The 11,037-nt window shown below is 43.3% G+C and overlaps 1 long non-coding RNA gene across 1 annotated transcript; it reads right to left on the bottom strand.

Annotated features, from left to right (window-relative positions):
- Nucleotides 1-3,265: 3,265 nt before the first annotated feature.
- On the bottom strand, nucleotides 3,266-6,724 carry LOC109284773 (uncharacterized). The gene is made up of 2 exons (XR_002092350.1): nucleotides 6,640-6,724; nucleotides 3,266-3,470 (listed from the first exon to the last, which is right to left on the bottom strand). It is a non-coding gene; the product is annotated as an uncharacterized LOC109284773 (long non-coding RNA).
- Nucleotides 6,725-11,037: the final 4,313 nt, after the last annotated feature.

Genomic DNA, 11,037 nt, shown 5'->3' with positions numbered 1-11,037 from the left:
TAATAGAGAAAAATGTCCTTTAGCAATGAAATGTAAGCTATCAAGCTCAACTCAGTGCAGTGGTAAACATAAAGATGTAAAAATAGCAGACCTAGTATGCATGCTATCTCATGATGCCCCACAGCTAGGAAAGCACTATTCATAATTTAAAAGACTCCAGTTCTTCTCTTCTTATTTGACATTAATATCTAGTCTAATTTATCTAGGTTACATCGTAAGATCATTTCTTGCCAGAGGATCTACTTTGCTGTCCTTGGTTGTCATGCCTTGAAATGATCACTTGTCCTGCAGGCTTGGAAAAATACAGGCCGTTTACGAGATCATGCTGTCAGCACTCCATGCACGTAGGGCCAGTCCATCCCTACCAGCAATAGAAAGAATTGCTTGTTCTATGACAGGGGTGTCCATCTCACACCACAAGCTGGTCTAGACCACAAGGAGCCTTATGGACCAGATCTGCACCCACTGGTAGTGGTTGAGCGAGTGGTGGCAGTGGGGGGGAGGTGGTGGCACAGGGGTTAACCTAGCCTTCATTCATCCCCCTGCTCGTCCTGCTCCCCACTTCCCTGCCGAGTCTGACACATGTCCCCCAACAGGGCTCCTACCCGTTCAACACCTCCTCCCCCCATCCATTCCTGTCCCTCTTGGAGCCCACGGCCAGGTGAAATCTGCAGGCTGTATGTGATGCTACTGTTCTATGGGATCAAACAAATAATCCTTAGAACATGTCAATCATGGCAAAAATTTGGCCCCAAGTGTAAATACTACAGCTCGCTAGAGGAATTAATCGCAAAGTACTTTTAGAGACTTGCATAACACATTTGGATTGTTTCTCTTTCACAGCAGATGGACAATGAGCTGACCTTGACGGACACTAAAGGGTTTTGCAATAAACCCTAGTTTAGGAGCAGTAGCACAAGGGAAAACCAGAAGAGCTTGTTTTAACCCCTCTGTCTTTTTAATTTTACATGCTGACAAATGTCTGGAGTTATTCTGTAGGACATAGAATTATAGGTGATTTTGTGACAGTCATAAAATTGCTGCGATATATATCTTTTAAGCTGGTTGGAGTGCTGCTTAAACAGTTTTGTCTGATGAGAAAAGTAAGGACTGGGAGTTAGGGTCCTGGATGCTTAATGTGACACTCCTCAAACAAGCATGATTTTGAGAAAATGCTGAGCGTCCCTGCTTGGAAACTGCAGTGATTGGGTTTTTTTAAATTAGGTGCATGGGTGGTGGCTGAAAATCTCCATGAGAATGCATCCTCTGTTGGTTATGGGGGGGAACCAAAGCATGAGGTCTCTTCTTGTAAATGTTAGTGACAAAACATCCAGTTAATTCCTCTAGCTGCTAATGCGATAAGAATCAGCACAATTTGGCATGATGGTGTGTCTGTAACAGTGACTCCAGATACAACACTGTTATCTACTAGTTAATTAATAAGCACTTATTTTAAAGCTTATCCACCCACACATAGCTGCAGTTTCTCCGTAGCTGCGTTTTTTAATTTCCTGTGCATTGAGTACCAAGGCTTTTGTCTCAAAAAAGATTCAGAAAGAATAAAAAGAATATTCTCTTTCCCTGATAGTCTCCTCCTTTCCTCATCTGTACCCCAGACAGCACTGGGAGCGTTCATTTCACACATGAATGGGCCAGGGCCATTTTAGATGTTTCTGTGCCCTGTAAAACACAGGCAAAGGCACTGCAGGGCCATGTAGTCATGTGAAGCCTGATCCAAAGTTCATTAGAGTCAGTGGGAGACTTTTTACTGACTTCAGCAAACTCTGAATTGGGCTAATTCTAAGGATTTTCTGCAGTGACCCAGCCCATTGTGATATATATTTATTTTGCAGTCATTTACTGTGGCTGGATGCAATACCCTGCAGCAGAGTGGCATGTGGTGTACTGCAGATTATATTGATTTGCTGGTGCCAAAGAGTGTTTCCTAACAGTACTCAGGTGACTGCTAGCTATCATGGCAGTAATGTTCCTGTTAATGTAGCTGCAAAGCAAATGGTGATTCCTGCAACTCTGCAAAGATAGAAATCAAATCCAAAGCCCTGTCATATCAATATTGTGACCTCTGCATGGTCCAACCTTGTCCTTGAGCTGTTTGTGGATGATGTTATAGTCTCTGCTCCCAAGTGTTAACAACCTCCTAGACCACTGCAGAGAAGCACAGGAAGCACCAGCAAAATAGGCTTTTGAACAAAATGATGTGGACATTGTGTTTAATCCGCTCTGGGGACAGTGGATGGAGAAGCTGAAAGGATTTTGTCACCTGTGTGCGTGCTGAGCAGAGCAGAGCAGAGCAGAGCAGAGCAGGATCTCATCTGAAAACTCTCCAAAACTATTTGTGCGCTTCTATTATCTCAGATTTAGGGTAATGCTTGTCAAATGTTTTCCCCCTTAGTTCATAGTGCCAGGCACTACTAATTCCACACCAGTTCAGCTCAGCTGGTAACTGGATTTTCCAGTTTGTAACTAGCTTCCTGTTGATTTCATTTTTCAATTAAGAGGGATGCAGTGAGCATGGAAATCCGTTACGGTCAATGTTAGCTTTTTTGTAAAAGGAATTACAATGGACAAATCATTTCTCCCTTTTCTGGGTTGCAGAGGCAGCTATTAAATATATCATCTCTTCTTTTGGATTTGAACTGACTCAATGCATCATGTTGGGAGCTGTTCAGGGGCCTGAAAATGAGTACGTAACATGGTACATAACATCTACCTGTGATGGAGTTGCCTGCTTCTTTGTTCTTCCCTGAATGAAATCCCTTCCCTGAATGAAATTCAACAATGTGGTGGATCCTAATTGTTCAAAGCAGACAAGTTTTGGTTCGCAAAATGCAGGTCAGTCCCAGATACTTCACAGACCTCCAGATCTGCAAGAAGTCTACCCCATTCCCAGTTCTGATTAGCGTAGCTTCCTTAATGCTAATTAGTTCGGACAACAGCACTGTGTGAATGTGGCCTGACTCTCTGGTTTTGAAAGTAGCCCACACAGTAGTCACTGTGACATAGCCCTGACATTTTGAACTGGTCTGGAAAATTATCCCCATGTGTCGCAACCAGGGTACCCTGCGATCCTTTCAAGGGTGCTGCAGCTTACCTTACAATGTTAGCACTGTTAGGTGTGCAAACATCATTCACAAGATAAGGAAGAACACAGAGAGCTGTCTCCATGAGAGTGCCTTCTTCTGATGTTGCCAGTGCACTCTCTGTTCTGCACTCTCTCCTTGCAAGGAAACCTGTGACACTGAACTCAGTTTTATGTGTGTATTTTTCTTTCATTTAAAAGAGCGCCCTTATAACATCACTTCAATGCATGGGAAACTGTGCCAAAGATAACTGTAGGCTGTCCAGCCTCTGTGGGAGCTGTAGCATGCTGAGCAGAGTTCACATTTCAGCTTCCTCCTTAGGCAGCATTTATTCATTGGCTTCCAGTTTAAAAGACTTTCACTGAGTTCCTGCAGAAGAGGGTAAATCATTTAGGGACGAAGATCATTCACAGCATGCTGGGTGTGATGGGTTTTGCTTAACTTAGCCTCCAGAAGACCTCGCAGCACTCCCTTATTTTAATTACTCACTTTCCCAACAAATCTGGTACTCCCCTCTCTTCTGGTTAAAAAAAATATTTATATAAGAAATAAAAAGAGAGGGTCCTTTATGTTAAAGGGGTGATTCCAACAACAAATTAACAAATAGTAGTGACTTGTACCTAACACTACTGAGGCACTGGTGAGGCCACATCTGGAGTACTGTGTCCGGTTTTGGCCCCCCAACAACAGAAACAATATGGACAAATTGGAGGGAGGGAAACAAAAAATGGTTAGAGGGCTGGGGAATATGATATATGTGGAGAGGCTGAGGTAACTGAACTTATTTTGTCTGGAGAAGAGAAAAATGAAGGGGGGGGGGGGGATTTAATAACAGCCTTCGACTACCTGAAGAGTGGTTCCAAAGAGGATGGAGCTGGATTGTTTTCAGTGGTGGCAGATGACAGAACAAGAAACAATGGAGTCCAGTTGCAGCAAAGGAAGTTTAGGTTATATATTAGGGAAAAAAAATCTCATGAGGAGGGTAGTAAAGCACTGGAACAGGTTACCCGGAGAGGTGGTGGAATCTCCATCCTTAGAGGTTTTTAAGACTTGGCTAGACAAAGCCTTGGCTGGGATGATCTAGTTGGGGATGGTCCTGCTTTGAGCAGGAGGCTGGACTAGGTGACCTCCAGAGGTCCCTTTCAGGCTCAGTTTTCTATGATTCTATTACTCTGTAGCCCTTGGCACATGTTCATGTAAAGGTCTAATGGGATCTGACCCCTGATCCCAACAATCGTGCCTCTACCATACCACATGTGCATGGCAAGAGCCATAATTTTAGGATTAGTGATCACATCCCAGTTATATCCTTTCTACCTGCCAGTGTAGGGGCAGCCCAGGATCATGATCCCAGGCTCCCCACCCACACTAGCAAGCTGAAAGCCAGGTCCTTGTAGGGCTGGGTTCAGAGCCAATTCAGTTGATAGATGACACCAGCCAGGGACTACATGAGGTCTTAAACTGGTCCCATTGTGCTCTGTGGCTTGGATCAAGAGGCTCCCACTCCAACCTGCTACAAGTGCAATTTAAGGCACTATACAAACCAGTCATAAAAAATGTTCTACATTATATCGAACATTTTTATGGCTTGTTTGCCATTTTAAGATACCTTAAATTGGGTGCAGGTGCCAAAACCCTTGTCATTTATACAGTGATTAACATTTTAGTTGCAAGATAAATTTAATGTGTAGAGGAGGCCTGTCGATTTAAATACACTTGACATAGGAAAGTTAATTTCATTAGCAGAAGGGACATATAAGGCACAGAGAGCAGTGGCCAGCCTCAGGTCACACAGCTGGACAGTGAAAGTGGAGTGTGTAAAACCCAGGTACCCGGAGTTTTCTGAATGAATACCTTTTGTGTGTTCATGTCTGTCACTTTAGTTCTCTCACACACATTGCATCCCACATTTAGGTCTAGGCATTTTGAGAAGTGTAGTCTCTAAGAGGCATTTATTCACCTTCAGCACAGGCCTGGCACTTCTTAAACCTTGAACCTTTTTGACTGGCATATTCTGTATTTCAAGATACAGTGATTCCTTCCATTATAATCTCTGCCTCATTTTGCCTATAACCTGGGTCGGATTAATGCATAGGCAAACTAAGCACATGCCTAGGACCCTAAATTGCAGGTGGCCCCAGTCCTTCTGTGGTGGCAGCACAAATGGCCCCATCTGCCTCCCTTCCCTTCCCTTCCCTTCCCTTCCCTTCCCTTCCCTTCCCTTCCCTCAACCGGCTGCGGCGGCTGCTTCCTAGTGGTGTCTCGGAGCCTTGCTTTCTGCGGGCAGCAGCCACCCACTAAAGGGTTAATCTGGGCCTGCTTGTAACCATCTCTGGAGGTTTTCTATTGGCCTGACACTTCACAGAGTTCCTGGAGAGGAATGTTTTAGAAAGCCTGCTTAAATATGATGGATAGTGGGTGTTTTTACTCCACTGTTTCATAACGCATAGAAGGTGTTTGATAACTTGTGCAACCCTAATTTTCAAACTAAGTTTAGGGGCTCAAATTGGTACTTAGTTGCTTCAAATTGGTGTATGTAACTCCTGGGAGGTGCTGGGTACTTTCAAATGCATGGAAGCCACTAGGAGTTGAGAGTGCACCAAGTAGAAGTGAAGTATTAGGTGCATGGACTCCTGCCAACAAAGTTGAAAATGATGCCCGCCACAGGAGAAACAACTGCATTTAATTAACATTTATGTCATGTGACACAAGCTCACTTTCCATAGCCAAGAAATACACAGTGATAGCTGATCCACTTGGGCGGCTTTTCAAAATGTGCATGATTGATTTACCTGACTAGCAAAAAGGGTTCTTAATAAGCCACTGCTGCTCTTCCACACAAACAGGCATTCATAGAGGTCCATTTTTTTGCAGCAGGGCAGAAAGATAGTTTTATTATATAGCTTTTAAAATATACTTTATTTACCACATGGATTCTGGAACCTAACTCTGGCTCATGCCGAGCAGTTGTTGTGTGAGCGGCCCCACTGAGCTCCTTGGAGGAATCGCCACGTATGATGACCAAAGCTCTGCCCTCCTGAAGAAAGAACTCTATTTCCTTTTATAACCTTTGATAACCTTTTATAACTTTTTATAACCTTCTCTTCTATTTCCTTTGTCACTCAGGAATTCTAATACTCTTGGATAACTCTTGCAAATATATCTGATACTCCTTCTCTGTCTTTCCTTTGAATTAGACCCCCACATTTACCTTGGAAAGAACAACTGCTCCCCCCTGCCCCAACTGCTGTGTATAAATTGTTGCTGTTTTAAAAAATCAAAATCGCACTTAAAAGGCTCTAGTTAGCTGTACAGCCCATTGTGCTGAGCAGTGTATATACCTGGGAAGAGACAGTCTCACAGAGCTTAATATTTAAGTTGAAAAAACAAGCGAACACATGAAAGGTGGGAGTAAGAAGCATTATTTAGAGATAGGGAAATGAAGGGTGGAAAAATTAAGTGTCTTGTCTAAAATCACACAAGAGCCTGTGTCAAAGCTAGGAATTTAGCCCAGATTTTCTGAATCCCAGCCCAATACCTTAAGCACAAGATCATCCTTCCTCTCTGTTCTGTAAAGCAGCAGACTGTGGGCACGAGAACCGCACTGGAACTGCTGCCCGGCGCTTGCAATTATACTTTGTTCTCTTGACATTTCAGCTGTCAGGTTATACTGTGGGGCTTTAACTCTTTACCACCTTCTATTCCTGGCTAGTTTCTACCTCTGGAAAAATATCTAAAATAGCTACATCTGATTTTCAAACACCTCAGAAGTCCTTAGGCCCTACCAAACCCAGGGGTCAAAGCTCTAGAGCCACCATTTTTTCTTCAGGGCTTTACCAGTGTAGGTAACAGAGCAGGAAAAAGGCAGCCTTTTGGTCTCCTGTGGCCTAGCTCAGGTCCCCTAATGTGACTGTTAAATGCTTGAATGTATGCAATGAGCAGCTGAGCTTTGATGCCTAGTGCTTTGTTAGATATTTCATAGAAATCGTCACAGAGGACTAGAAGGGACCTCAGGAGATCATCTAGTCTAACCCAGGATTCAATCTTCAACCTTGGCCGTGTTAACACCCTGCACTAACCACATTTCAGCTACAGTGGGTATGAGTGGTTTATAACAAGTTATATTCACGTTCCATGAAGCCCTTGAAGAAAGATTGGAGTGCAGACACTGAATTCATATCTCAGACTTTGGATTGGGAAGCATTTGATATTCCTTTTATTATCAAAGGAGAATAATTCATATTTAATTGCCAGAAAATAATAACTCAGGGCATTTTTTCCTGTCTAGTCCTTTCTTTGTCTAATGGAGAGAATCATTTAATTGTGGTTATCAGCTTTGTTTCAAATCACATTGTGCAGATGGTTGTCCCCAGGCGATTTCTGTCTGTAGAGACATTCTTCAAATCTCTTCTTAAAAGCCTTCCTTCTCTAGAGCTGGAAGTCGCTGCTCACCTCTGTGTGGCCTGAGGTTATCACTGATTGATTACTGCTGAGATTCGGCTTAACTTTCCTCAGCAAGTGAGATATTAGAGATGATCTCGACATTGCTGCTGTGTCTTAAAGCCCCCTAGAGCTCTGTGGCAAACTGACTGCTGATCAGTGTGAATTCATGGTGGTTGCCCCTCCTGCAAAGTGTGTTGTCTTTGCCCTTTTGCTTACCCAAGCTATTTTTGACTGCAATCTTATACTTTTTCAGCTCCCTTTGGAAGCACAGGCTTGGATTTACAGTGACAGAAAACTTACAACAAAGCTCAGCTCAGATCTTCCTTCTGTCCTTCAGTTTACTGTTAGGTGTTCATTCCATGCTGTCTCTCCCTGGTGCATATAGGATGAATTTCCCTGGTCACTTCGCATGCCAGTATCTGAAAGGCTGAATTACTCCTAGTTCTGTTGCTTCACAAACTACCAGGAGGCACTCTTTATACACTTGAAATTATACTAAAGCCACAGCCAGGATGCTTGCTACAAACTGATGGTTCTGTTCAGAGCTCTCTACCTACTGAATCCTGATGGCTTATGGATCACCCTGCTCCCTACACATGCTGAGACAAAATGAAGCACTTCTGTAGACTGCCCCTATGTCCATATGTTGGGATTGTAGGTGGGAAGTTTCTCATTGGAGGTTTCTTAACATTTGGAATTTGTTCCCTCTGCGGGGCTGTTGCAGCCTGAGGGAGCTGGCATTGGTGGCATTATGTAAAGTCCATTTGGGTAGCAGGGATGGGAGTGCAGAGGGATAGCCAGGGCTGGAGAGCTGTGTGAGGCTTTCGTTTTCTATGGATGTTAATTTTTACGATGTGAATTATGTATTAATCTTTGCCTCTTGTTAACAAGGTTGTCATTTGATTGCTATGCACTGGGATTTTAGATAAATTTGCCTAGAAACATGAATGATGGGTCAACATTTTATGAATACATAAATTAAGTCTCCAATAACTACGGTCCTTAATTTAGTTTCCCTGCCATAGTCTGTTTAAAAACAACTGAAGTAAATGCATCTTTCAGGAGTAGTTTGTTTTCTTTTTTTCTTTTTTTTCATTATTATATTTCAGTACTACTAATAATGTAGGAGCAACTAGAGACTAGGTCGCCATTGTGCTAGGTGCTGTACAGAAACAATAGAAAGAGACAGCCCCTGCTCCAGCCCACTCACTATCTGACTAAAAAACAGATGCAGTGTTTCAGAGAGGCACTAAGAAGTTAAATGACTGGTTGAAGGTCACCCAGCAGGGCAGCTGGGCTGAGCAGTCATGTATGGAGAAGGATGCTAGGTCAGATTAAGGGTTGATGCTGCTTCTCGCTCATTTGGAGCCTAGGAAAACCAAGAACAAAAATGTGACTCTTGCATTCACTGTTCAGTCCATGCTGATCCTGGGGCAGCTCAGCTTTCTGGTGCCCCATACTCTGGGGTAGGATCAGTTAGAAAATCCACCTCTTGAAGTCTTAGCCCCTGTTCTTGCCATGAGCTCTCTGCAGAGGAACCGCTGGGCCATGTAGGGAAGCACTGGGCAGGTAGGTGTAGGGAATCTGCCCACACAGAGGTCAGTGCAGCATTAGGGCCTGACTTTATGCTCTCCTAACAAAATAAAGTATGAATTGGGAGTTAGGTTCACTGCCTCCTGCCCAGTTCAGAGCTCAGATGCCTCACAACACAGGTTGGATTGTCTGATGTGGTGAAGCTACTTTTTTCCTTAGAGATTATCTGGGCTTCCAGTTCCATTAGCTTGTCTGTAGGAGCAGAGATGACAGCTCAGCTCTTGCTGAAGTGCAAGGCATGCAGTGTACACATCACGACAGACTCCGTCTTCCAGGCTTGCATTCTGACACCATGCTCTGAGGATGGATTTGTCAGCTGTAAATTTCCAATCTAGGAAGAATTTGATGGCTGAAAGGGAACTGAGCCATGGGCAGCTTAAAACCACATTTTCTTTAAGGAGCAGAGAGCAGCCCAATTAAATGGTAATCAAGCCTGCAAGTACAAGCCATGTTAATGAGGGTTGCTCAATGGGACCATGCTGTTTCTGTGCCCTGTCCATCCATAAAACAAGGGATGTAGCTACATTCTTAATGAAGGCAGATGCACAGTGCTGTTGTAATGGCAAGGCAAGACAGAGTTCAACAGCATGGGTTGGTTTTAAATCACAGCTTATGATACAAGCTCCTAACAGAGAGAGGAAGCTCACAGTTAAAGCGGACAGCTTTCTGACAGTACAAGGACTTAGAAAGGCTGTTATTCCACTTTTATAATGTTACCTGCCTTGTATTGTTGTTGAACTCTTTCAGCTTGGGCCCCAAAGGGAACTTGGAATGTGTGTGATTCACGGATGGACTCACAGTGAGTGTAGCAATTCACCATGTAGGGATTGTTTTATTAGTCCTCCACATATATTTGTAGCAAATTGGTCCTTTCTCCTGTTGCTGTCTAGAGCAACAGAGACTGATGCATTTAATGGAGATATAGGTTGAATGTTTTAGCTGAAATTCAGCTGCATTCACTCTGATGAAAATGCATTTATTTATGCTAGCAGAGAATTTGGCTTATAGATGGTGTTTTTAAAGAGCTTTGCTTGAATTTAGTGCACATGAAAGTAAGGAGCTCATAGCCTTGATTTGAAGATGTAGGATAAGCAGGCAGTGTACACCCTTAAATATACATAGCTCTGCTAATGCACCTTGACCCTGAACTGTAATAAGGCTTCTGTTCATAGAATCATAACAAATTAGGGTTGGAAGGGAGCTCAGGAGGTCATCTAGTCCAACCCCCTGCATAAAACAGGACCATTCCCAGCTATATCATCCTAGCCAAGGCTTTGTCTACCCAGGTCTTTAAAACTTCTAAGGATGGAGATTCCACCAGCTCTCTGGGCAGCCTGTTCTTGTCCTGGGCTCCCCAGATAACTTGGGCAGTGCACTTTCATGATAAATATGCTCATAACTGCTTTTCCAGGCCTGGGTTGTTGGTTGTAGCAGTATTGGTCTAAGGTCATAAACAGACAAAGTTCTTTGGGTAAATGTGATATCTTTTATTAGACCAACTGAATAGTTGGAAAAATTGTTCTTTCAAGCTTTTGGGCACAAGCACCCTTCTTCAGGCATAGGGAGAGTCTGCTGGTGTTTGTGTACTCTCTAGGGTTGAATAGAAGCTTAAGCCAATATGCAAAATGCAGGTGTGTGAAAATGCAAATGCATGGGAAGGAAGATCAGAGGGGATAGAAGTTAATGGATGTGAGACAACTGGGAAGGGATAACAGAGGGGAGTTTTGACCTGTGATAAAATGTAGCTGGTAAAATGTAGAGAGGTTACCTGGGGTTATCAGATGGCAGACAGGTTAGAATGTGCCGTAAATCCAACGTCTGTATTTAGTCCATGATTTTTTGTATCCAGTAGATTTATGAAAGGCTCATCTACAAAAGGTGTTTTGTAAATTTCTTTTGA

This window comes from Alligator mississippiensis, chromosome 8 (assembly GCF_030867095.1).
Source record: "Alligator mississippiensis isolate rAllMis1 chromosome 8, rAllMis1, whole genome shotgun sequence".
NCBI lineage: Eukaryota > Metazoa > Chordata > Crocodylia > Alligatoridae > Alligator > Alligator mississippiensis.
The sequence above is the reverse complement of the archived record's forward strand: the minus strand, read 5'-3'. Positions and strand labels throughout refer to the sequence as shown.